This window comes from Diadema setosum, chromosome 6 (genome assembly GCF_964275005.1).
Source record: "Diadema setosum chromosome 6, eeDiaSeto1, whole genome shotgun sequence".
NCBI lineage: Eukaryota > Metazoa > Echinodermata > Echinoidea > Diadematoida > Diadematidae > Diadema > Diadema setosum.
In genome coordinates, this window is record NC_092690.1 from 434202 (window position 1) to 444739 (window position 10538).

General features: G+C 41.0%; 1 long non-coding RNA gene across 1 annotated transcript; it reads right to left on the reverse strand.

Moving 5' to 3' along the window:
* Positions 1-6861: 6861 nt before the first annotated feature.
* Positions 6862-10292, reverse strand: LOC140229878 (uncharacterized). Its single transcript, XR_011901330.1, has 3 exons — positions 10114-10292; positions 8807-8966; positions 6862-8526 (listed from the first exon to the last, which is right to left on the reverse strand). It is a non-coding gene; the product is annotated as an uncharacterized lncRNA (long non-coding RNA).
* Between the last annotated feature and the right edge of the window lie 246 nt (positions 10293-10538).

Below are 10538 nucleotides of genomic sequence, written 5' to 3' on the forward strand. Positions count from 1 at the left end.
CGATTCTAACCCTAACCCTAACCCGAATCCGCTAACCCTAACCCGAACCCGAACCCTAACCCTAACCCTAACCCTAAACCTACCCCACCTAACCCTAACCCTAACCCTAACCCTAACCCTAACCCTAACCCTACCGTAACCCTAACCCTAACCCTAACCCTAACCCTAACCCTAACCCTAACCCTAACCCTAACCCTAACCCTAACCCTAACCCTAACCCTAACCCTAACCCTAACCCTAACCCTAACCCTAACCCTAACCCTAACCCTAACCCTAACCCTAACCCTAACCCCTAACCCTAACCCTAACCCTAACCCTAACCCTAACCCTAACCCTAACCCTAACCCTAACCCTAACCCTAACCCTAACCCTAACCCTAACCTAACCCTAACCCTAACCCTAACCCTAACCCTAACCTAACCCTAACCCTAACCCTAACCCTAACCCTAACCCTAACCCTAACCCTAACCCTAACCCTAACCCTAACCCTAACCCTAACCCTAACCCTAACCCTAACCCTAACCCTAACCCTAACCCTAACCCTAACCCTAACCCTAACCCTAACCCTAACCCTAACCCTAACCCTAACCCTAACCTAACCCTAACCCTAACCCTAACCCTAACCCTAACCCTAACCCTAACCCTAACCCTAACCCTAACCCTAACCCTAACCCTAACCCTAACCCTAACCCTAACCCTAACCCTAACCCTAACCCTAACCCTAACCCTAACCCTAACCCTAACCCTAACCCTAACCCTAACCCAACCCTAACCCTAACCCTAACCCTAACCCTAACCCTAACCCTAACCCTAACCCTAACCCTAACCCTAACCCTAACCCTAACCCTAACCCTAACCCTAACCCTAACCCTAACCCTAACCCTAACCCTAACCCTAACCCTAACCCTAACCCTAACCCTAACCCTAACCCTAACCCTAACCCTAACCCTAACCCTAACCCTAACCCTAACCCTAACCCTAACCCTAACCCTAACCCTAACCCTAACCCTAACCCTAACCCTAACCCTAACCCTAACCCTAACCCTAACCCTAACCCTAACCCTAACCCTAACCCTAACCCTAACCCTAACCCTAACCCTAACCCTAACCCTAACCCTAACCCTAACCCTAACCCTAACCCTAACCCTAACCCTAACCCTAACCCTAACCCTAACCCTAACCCTAACCCTAACCCTAACCCTAACCTAACCCTAACCCTAACCCTAACCCTAACCCTAACCCTAACCCTAACCCTAACCCTAACCCTAACCCTAACCCTAACCCTAACCCTAACCCTAACCCTAACCCTAACCCTAACCCTAACCCTAACCCTAACCCTAACCCTAACCCTAACCTAACCCTAACCCTAACCCTAACCCTAACCCTAACCCTAACCCTAACCCTAACCCTAACCCTAACCCTAACCCTAACCCTAACCCTAACCCTAACCCTAACCTAACCCTAACCCTAACCCTAACCCTAACCCTAACCCTAACCCTAACCCTAACCCTAACCCTAACCCTAACCCTAACCCTAACCCTAACCCTAACCCTAACCCTAACCCTAACCCTAACCCTAACCCTAACCCTAACCCTAACCCTAACCCTAACCCTAACCCTAACCCTAACCCTAACCCTAACCCTAACCCTAACCCTAACCCTAACCCTAACCCTAACCCTAACCCTAACCCTAACCCTAACCCTAACCCTAACCCTAACCCTAACCCTAACCCTAACCCTAACCCTAACCCTAACCCTAACCCTAACCCTAACCCTAACCCTAACCCTAACCCTAACCCTAACCCTAACCCTAACCCTAACCCTAACCCTAACCCTAACCCTAACCCTAACCCTAACCCTAACCCTAACCCTAACCCTAACCCTAACCCTAACCCTAACCCTAACCCTAACCCTAACCCTAACCCTAACCCTAACCCTAACCCTAACCCTAACCCTAACCCTAACCCTAACCCTAACCCTAACCCTAACCCTAACCCTAACCCTAACCCTAACCCTAACCCTAACCCTAACCCTAACCCTAACCCTAACCCTAACCCTAACCCTAACCCTAACCCTAACCCTAACCCTAACCCTAACCCTAACCCTAACCCTAACCCTAACCCTAACCCTAACCCTAACCCTAACCCTAACCCTAACCCTAACCCTAACCCTAACCCTAACCCTAACCCTAACCCTAACCCTAACCCTAACCCTAACCCTAACCCTAACCCTAACCCTAACCCTAACCCTAACCTCTAACCCTAACCCTAACCTCTAACCCTAACCCTAACCCTAACCCTAACCCTAACCCTAACCCTAACCCTAACCCCTAACCCCTAACCCTAACCCCTAACCCTAACCCTAACCCTAACCCTAACCCTAACCCTAACCCTAACCCTAACCCCTAACCCCTAAACCCTAACCCTAACCCTAACCCTAACCCTAACCCTAACCCTAACCAACTAGGTTTCAAATATCGTTCTTAAGTTGGTTAACAGCGTAGGGTTAGAAAAAAGGTTGAGGGATAGCTTAGGGTTTTATGCTGTATTATCTCAAATATTGTATCTACCCCTACCCTTAGTTTGGGGTCAAAGGTCAAAGGTTAAGGGGGTCAAATTCAAGCGCAAACTCAGATGAGGGACCAAACGGTCCCTTTTTGGGTACGCAGAGGTCTTTTTTGCTAACCCTACTTTTTTTTTAGAAAAATCGTTATTACTTTCTTATTTCTTACTTTTTTGAGCTGAAATTGATATAATATATGATTAAAATATAACTGATCGATCCTATACCATTTTTTGTGAAATTTTTCTGCAGACGAGAAATATAGGGCGTTTCCAAAATATTATAGGTACCCGGGGGTCCTTTATTTGGTTACCATGGTTACGGTTCCAACTCAACTTAGTTAGGGTTTTTGAATTGTACCTTATTTAGCTAGTACTTAACCCCATGACCTTTGACCTCTAACCCCTGCAGGTCAAAGTTCAATGTTTAATCCTAACCAAAAAATGCAGTTGTGTTGTACGGAGGATAGAAGTAAGGTGCCTGTTCCAGGGCTGAAAATAGCACATTTTATTTTCAGTGGAAAAAAATTAAAACAATGCTGGGCAGAAAGAGCATACCTTTTTCTATAACATATCCAAAAATTAGCTCAAACGGACTATTTTTAACGAAAATATGGCAATTTTTTGGACAAAATTGGTGTTGCGTCTTTTAATTTTTCCAAATTAGGCTCTTCTTGCATCACTGATAAAATCCTTTTTCGTAGACGTAATGATTTTTTTTTTTTCATCTAAAATAATCCTTAAGACTTGTTCTACACTATATTAAAAAAGAAAATTTCTATCTCCCAAGAAAAAGTTGAAAATTTTTAACCCTAATTAGGTTAGGGTTAGAAAAATTGAAGAAAAATCACCATGTCACAACTTTCGCCGCAGATGGCGCTCTGCTCCCAAAGACTTGGTTACTCGACTCGTCTTGTATTTAGCCTAATGCAATTATACATGGGTACCAATACATGTAGGTAGTACAGCCTAACCCTAACCCTAATTACCGTACACTTCGTCATCAAAATCCTCAATTTACATCATTTTCCTGTGGTTTTCCCGAGGCGACCTAGTAGATATCAGGAAGAGATAGACATGTGAAACGTCTTCCGTGAAATACCAAGCAAAATAACGGCGAAACTGCGATGAAGGTAAGTTGACTTTGGCATACGTTTAGACCTAGTCCCATATGTGCATATTGGTGTTAGCGATCTCAATAGCATAATTCAGTGCTGTAAAGTTAGTGTTGATGCAAATACTATTTTTTTGGGTGTTATGTGAGTTCATTATCTAAACAGAAAAAGACTATTTAAGATAACACCGCACGATGAGCCTTGAATTTAGAGTATTGGGTCTTTGTCGCTGGTAGCTGGCTCCACGGAGTACGACCGACGACCTGCTTTCGGATGCTCCTAACGTTACACGTACACTACAGATACAGTACCACGGCACTACCAATACCACCATTTACTTGCCTACATGTACCTACAGGCAGTGCTAACGTTTGTGCGTTTTGCACCAGACATCTAAAATCTATTGATAAACTAGACTGTGACAAGAACTGGAAAGTAAAAATCACAGACCTATTTCAGTGTTTTGGGGGGTTGTCGTCACTTCCATTCTTAAACAGAAAAATAGAATTTTACTGAGTAGAGTTCCCCGCAATACATAACTCACATTCATCGTCATTGACAGGGTACCTATAAGCTAGCTGAATTGAATTTAAGGCAGCGACGAAAGTTGAAAGGTAGGCGTACCATAGAGCTCTATGGTCTATGGTATGGCCACAGAACACCCACACGATTTGTACAGCTACATAGTGCGAGCTGTACAGCTACAAATCATGCGGGCTTTCTGAGCCCCTACGTACGTTTCAACTTTGGTTGCTGCCTTCGATTCAACTGAGAATGTACTTGGCTTATACCATATTGAATATCAATGACTGTAAATGCGAGTGTATCACAGGGAATTACTCAGTAAATTTTATGAGTTTGAAGAGTGAAAACAGCAACAGCCCCCAAATGACACTGAAATGAGTGTGATTAGGGCTTACTACTGTGTAGTCAACATGTCATTGTTTAGTTTCAACTTGGATTTCACAAGACGCAAGATTCATGAAAAAGTAAAATGCCTGCAAAAGGTTGATTTATACACAATCTGTTGAATGCAAGTTGGCAGTTGGAAAAAGTTTCATGTCTCCCAAAATGCTGTTGGCTCAAATTCGCAAAAGTTTCATGCTACAGCATCCACGAACGTTTCTGGTTTTACAGTATACTATTTGAACAATAAGTATCTGAAAAATCCCCACCCAGAAAAATGCCAGACCTGATGTTTGACCCATCATAATAACTCTCTTTATCATTGTCTTCCTTCATTCAGGTAAAGAGCCAGTCATCGTTTGTAACCATCCTTCTCAGAGAGAAGCCTCACTGAGGGGGACATCGATGATGTCTTCGAAGCCCTCTACCAAGATTCCAACTTGGAGGGACAAGACATCAAAGAGGAGCACAACAGCCCAAATTTATTATTACAAATATTATAAAACATATTGAATGATGTATGAAACAACTGCAAAAATGTATTCAGAGTGTGAGGAAATCACTGATTTGCAAAAAAAAAAAAAAAAAAACAACAACCATTGTAGAAGGTACACAGTGTAGTCTCGTCATTAATCACAGGAGTCTTAGTGTTATGCCTTCGATAACATGTGTTATTTTCTTTGTATTTCATTGTTTTTAATTGCGTAATAACACCATTGAATATCATTGAATCTGATTCTTCTTTTGTGATGACCTTGTTTCATGTGTAAAGACTGTTTGTTGGATGTTTGGCTGATAGCGTTGTCAAGGAGTTAATGGGTGATTGCAATGCAGAATATGTGTCTTATGTTTGAAGTGAGTGCTGAACTTTGACCTTCGTTTTCTCCATTTTTGGTTTTTAACGACATTCAACATATTAGAAGACCATAACTTAAGCAAAAGCTGCTTTCTTAGCTAGTCAATGCTGGCGAAAATGAAATGCCGTTGCTAGGGCTTTCGTTATTTTGAGTGCTGATTGGCTGCCTTCCGAGCTCGCCTTGCAAGGATCAGCTGGCGTGCGAAATGAAATGTTGCCAGTTTAACATGTAGTAGATTGATGTTATAATAATTACAATATCAATGCATTTAGCAGTGTTAAATGACTTTAAATAAATAATTTACCATTAAAAAGTTATTATAACGACAAATTTACATTTACAACTTGGAATTTGAGGAGTTTTGACCGTGAAGAAAAATTGTACTTTTGTCTTTTGTCCGCCATCTTCATTTCCGCACCACCGAACTAACGCATTATATACACATAATACATGTTACATACTGTTAGCTAGTGTACCTGGATTTTGACGTCTTGTTTTGATAGATCGTGCCTTTAGCTGTCAGCATTTCCGTTGATATTACTAATCTAGATTATATTGCACGTAAGTCATCTCTTAATCTACGTGTAATTAGACACAATCTGAGTAGCGATGCCGGTCGTTTTTCCCGAACTATCGGCCGCAGTGCCGTGGACCGCCGCCGCCGGGTGCGGGCTGGAGAACTGCGGCAGCGAACTCTGCCTTGAGTGACGCCCGGGTGGCTCGGGCATTGAACGAGGGGTTGCGCAGCCTCGATCCCGCTGACCAGAGGAATCTCTCTGCACTGATAACTTTTGAAAGGAAAATGCCCTTGTACTGAAAGTTGGTACCAGCCATTAACACATGTCCTTAATTACTGTGCAAAATTTCAGCCTAATCCGATAGTCCCTTCATAGTGGTTGCTAGGGAGTTTTGCTTCCTGTTTTTTGTTCCATTCATTGCACGGAGCTTGAATAGACCCTAAACCTTGAAGCCCCTTTTTCTCAGTAAATACTTTTCCAGAGTGTGTACAGCACTGTACTTTCTTTTCATAATTTAGATGGGTTAGGAAGGTCCATTTGTATTGAGTTATACATCATTTTAAAGCTTAGAGTCTGCTCTTTCAGAATCTGCCCCTGAAAATTCATGTCTGCCAACTGTTTGTTCGTTTTGTGGTGCAGGGTCACATATTTTCACCACTTACCCCTAACAATAATCAGTAAGAGATGAATACACAAACACACACATGCGCGCACATGCACGGGCACAAACACATTCACTGTCAAACGTATCAAATAACAGCACTATTATGCAAAACATAATCAACTGGCACTCTAGGATGTTTACATGCACAAATTTTATCATCCACCTGTACATAACTTACATACACATACTGTACATGCATGTGAATGCCCATATTAAAAAATACACCTTGAAACACATCAAATACCAGCATATTGGAACATAGTACTATTTATTAGAATCCAGTCACACTCTTCAATTTTTTCCAGCACAGTGTACATGACTTTACTGTAACCAGGAGGTAGTAGAAACGCTGAATCTACACAGAGGGAAACTCCAAACAAGATCCGCTCAACAGGTCCTTGATAAGATCAGGCATCTTATCGGTCTAAACCATAGCCATTAGATTTAGAACGAAATTGTGTTGGGCTAGTTCATTTTATTCAGGGGGAAAGTAATCCTTTTTCCTATAAATGTTTTAGCTCAAATTACCAATTTTTTTTTAAATTTTCATGCAAACGCATCTTGAAATACAGTATGTCCCCCAAAAAAAATTACAACGGGACCCTCCGCAATGATATCTTTAAAAATAGTGAATCCAACTAAATACAAATTCAGGGTATGAAACTATAACTCATTGCCCACATCTTACAGGAAACCCCATTCGATTTGCTTCAGTGGTCAAAGAGAAATGAGGAATTTTGTAGAGGATGTCGGGAATCTCTTTTGTCCTAAGTTCCGTCAATTTTCTTGTCAAAAACCCATTTTTGTATCGTGTTACACAAAAGGAAAATATGCTAAAAACAGCATATCACAATTAACTTTTTTAAAGAATTGTGATGGGGACGACCAATGTTATGTCACATTATAAATGTACAATTGTACTTCTAATGAAATAAATCATAGAAAACCAAGGATTTACACAGAAATTAAAAAAATCTGTGCTGTACTGTTGTGTATACTGGAAAGTATCAATAGTTTTCAGCTAATAAATTCAACACAGAGAATGATTACATCGCTGTTCGATTTTGAAACAGGCTCACTGCATAATGCACATCCAGTACTTTCATGAAGGTGATGCACCTTTACAAATTGAAAGGGGGCGCACATGTCCATCCCCCATTTTTTTCTTATTTCTTTTGTTTTAACAAAAAATGAAATGGGGGTGCGTGCCTGGTGCACACCCCTCGTGATCTGCCAGTGCACAAAGTTCTTGTTGAATGATGATGGGAAATGAATAACCGACAAAGCAACTACAGTCATATCTGTTACATGGGAGCAGTGATGAAACGAGAAATGACAGCCTCACACAAGAATACAGGAAATCTACCAAACCAAAATGTTGCGTGCCTTTTTATATCAAAGGACAATCGCTGATTGAATATTGAGAGTGAAGGTCAAGGTATATGATGCTATTCAAATGGCAATCACTGGCATTAGGAACATTGACCAGTAAGGAGTACACCTGAAGGAGACAAAAAAAGAAAAGATAGAAGAAGAAAAAATTACAGTGCACTCCTATTTGTATTATAACGAAATTCCAGTAAAGCAAAATTAAAATTCAGGCCGCAACATTATCTTCCCTATGTTATTTCATTGTTTAGAAATACTGCTGGTCCCGAGGACTTTGTTATAGACAATGGGAGTCCACTATGCAACAACTACAACCCATAATCCCTGAAATCAGCTCATAATGCTTGGAATCCTGTTCCTGAGATTAGGACTGCGGTTCTAAGCTTCCCCAAAACGTCTCAAGATGCCATGCAAGCTGCCTGGTAGTGTGCTCATTGTTGCCGTGGAACCTCGAGAGATGCCGTACTTTTCCAGCGAAGAGCCACAGGATTCTCTCGTCGAGGAGACTTAGGTGTACCTGCAAAGATTAGAGTATTTATCACCATGTCAGTGTCATTATTTACATTAAAAATGCCACATACAGCTGTAATCATGTAATCACTGGAAAAAAAAAATCAAATTTATAAGATATTTCGCATCTCACTTAAACAGCAAAATGAACCAGTCAACATTTTGTCTACTTTGACCAATATCTGAGTGAGCTCTTTCTGAGACTTTGAATGGGACCCCTACCATACAGCTTAAAAAATATCTCTACACAATCATAAAATCACCTTAAACAGTACATGTAGTCGTACCTTCATGTTGGAGACAGAAGTTGGAAGAAGCTCGACATCACAGGACTTCACACCAGAATTCACCCAGGAAGATGTGCATGTACACTTAGAGTGGGCCCCTACAACCAAAAAGGAAGCGGACAGCATGATGGACCCGTGGACCTCTTCTCGCATCAGCCACCTGCATTAACCATAGATTTTGACGAGAAAGACAATAGACCTACATGTAATTACAATGTATCACAATAGTTATAATCCACAGCAATAAAACTGAGGTGTGTAAAATTATGAAGTAGAAATTCTATGCAATAAATATTTTGTAGGTGTCAGTCATCCCTGCTAAATTTATAGAATATCAAAACTTCAAATATACAAGTCTATTTATTGTTCTTTCTTGTGTAATTGTCGTGACTACATACAGACACAGTGTACATACAGATAATTTCTAGTACCTTGTACATTAACTTGTCTACGGTGTCTACAAAGTACACATTGCAATGTGTACTTAGTAGACACCATAGACAAGTTAATGTTAATTTGAACACTTCGAGAACGAAAGCTGATGTTACAGCTACGTACATATAGTTTGCTTGATATGATTGATAATTCACGCTAGGATTGACAACTTTTCCAGATTGGAATACTCACACAACGTACAGTACCACCTGTTAAAACCACACTAAATACCGATAAATGTGAGGAAAAATTCGCTTCTTGTTCTAATCACAGGTTCAAAATAAGCTTGCGTTTACAGCTAGGTAGGCCCTAGGCCTACCTTGAAAAAAAAAATATGGACAAACATGCAAGGAAAGTTCGTTCATTATTTTCTGCAACTGTACAAGCGGGGAATGTTGAGTGAAGTACATGTAGAAAACAGCCACAATTTGTGCTGTGACAGTGTGAACCGAGTGTTACAACAACTCGATCGTTGTGGGGGAATTGCGTTTAGCTGAGGCAATTCTAAGTACCCAGAAAAGAAAAAAATAAGTCAAGGAGCCATTATGGGTTTGGAATAAATTTTTACACCCACAAATTTACTGAAAAACAAAGTTTTAAAAGCACATAACCTATCGTATGTAATCAGCTCAAGATTCACGATCGCCGTGATCAGCTGTTCCTTCGTACAGACTAACATGCTACAGGCACAATTTGCTGTTATTAGATTACTGACACAACAAATCGATCATTGTGGGGGAATTGCGTATAGTTGAGGTAACTTACATACTCATGAAGGATGATAAGTAAGCCAAGGAGCTGTAATTGATTTGACATCAGTTTTACATCAACAAATTTACGGAAATACGACGTTTGAAAAGCACAAAACCTACCGTAATCAGCTCAAGATTCGCGATTGCCGTGATCAGGTGTACGCACAACACGCACAACAGTACCAGCAGAATCGACAGTGAACAGGTGCAGGTACTCCTTGATGCCGTGATTTCAGCTTGATCCTTCTTCGAAATTGCATGATGATAAATGTGACCTTCTTTTCCTCTTGTGTGTTGATTTTAAGGCTTCTAATTTCTACCTCAACTTCCCAGGTCAAAAAACCAGTAGAAACCAGTAGAAACCAGTAAGCATTTTTAACTGGTCGATACTGGTTTTAACTGGTCTTAACTGGTCTTAAATGGTTTCAACTGGTACCAGTTGAAACCAGCAAGGTAACTCCAACTTTCCAGTAACAAAATGAGCGATTCTAATTGAAACCAGTTATACCAGTTAAAGACATACTGGTACCAGTTGATACCAGTTT